Source organism: Propithecus coquereli, unplaced genomic scaffold, assembly GCF_000956105.1.
Source record: "Propithecus coquereli isolate 6110/MARCELLA unplaced genomic scaffold, Pcoq_1.0 Scaffold468, whole genome shotgun sequence".
NCBI classification, from domain to species: Eukaryota; Metazoa; Chordata; class Mammalia; order Primates; family Indriidae; genus Propithecus; species Propithecus coquereli.
The window spans coordinates 615,915-617,021 of NW_012150485.1; positions in this window are offsets into that span (position 1 = coordinate 615,915).

The following is a 1,107-nucleotide window of genomic DNA, read 5'->3' on the forward strand; positions in this document are numbered from 1 at the left end:
CTCTCTCTTCTCTATGGAGCAAAATAAGTGTTTTATTTTAATCTGTTATGGAACCATTTCTTTCTGACTAAAATTAGAATAAAATAGCTCTAACCAGTCCTGGTCACAGCATCTGCCTTGATGCTGTCCATTCTCCTCCCTCGTGCCTCAAATCGCTTGGCAGAGGCATATGGCTGAACCACAGATCATCCAGTTCAATACCTTCATTTTACAAAGGAAAGAAATAGGGACCCAAGAACAGAGCCATATTATGACTTTCATGGGCCCTAGGCCCTTTTGCCTTCATGGACCCTTTCCTTTATAAAAATATATTAAAAATTATGTGACTGCATTGGTAGAAAGATGAATATATTCTGGATTATGTTCATCTTTCTACCAATGCAGTTGAAGTCTGAATCCTGCTTACTGTCAGAAGTAAAACATCTTCATGGGCCCTTACAGTATCGTGTGCCTTAGGCACTGTGCCTACTGCACCTAGCAGGTAAGTCACACCCTATACTTCAGTGGAAGGAAAACACTTGCCCAAGGTCAGCCAATGTGGCAACGGCAGAGTCAGAGGGCTGCCTCTCCCGAATCTAGTCCTCAAGCCCTTTTCACTCTTCTGTCCTTCTGTCTAACACATCTGATGGGGTCCAGCTAAACAGGCAGCATGCACTCAGCTTGCAGGTACCCACCACGGTTAAACAGAATATAAGTATGGACTTTGTCCCAAGGTGAAGAAAAATAGCAAATACCCCTGAAACTTTCTTAAGTAGTCATTTTCTGTGATAGAAACAAGAAAATATTTTAGGAGTAAATTCTGAAAATCACGAATAGAGCTAACTAAGTGTGTCAACTGTGTGGACTAAATGCCTAATTGGATTTTGGTTTGCTATCTTATGTTTAAACAGACCTAAAATTAATTTATTGATTAGTTATCTTGATTACTAATATAAATCAGAGTAATGTGAATAGTTAGTCTAAAGACTGACTTTTCATCATTCTAAAATCTGGACATTCATTCATTCCTACATTCCTTCCAAGAGCACTGATTGATACTCATTAAGGGCCAGGCAATTCTAGGCCCTGGAAAGAGAAAAAGATAGAAGACTAACTCCAAATGACATT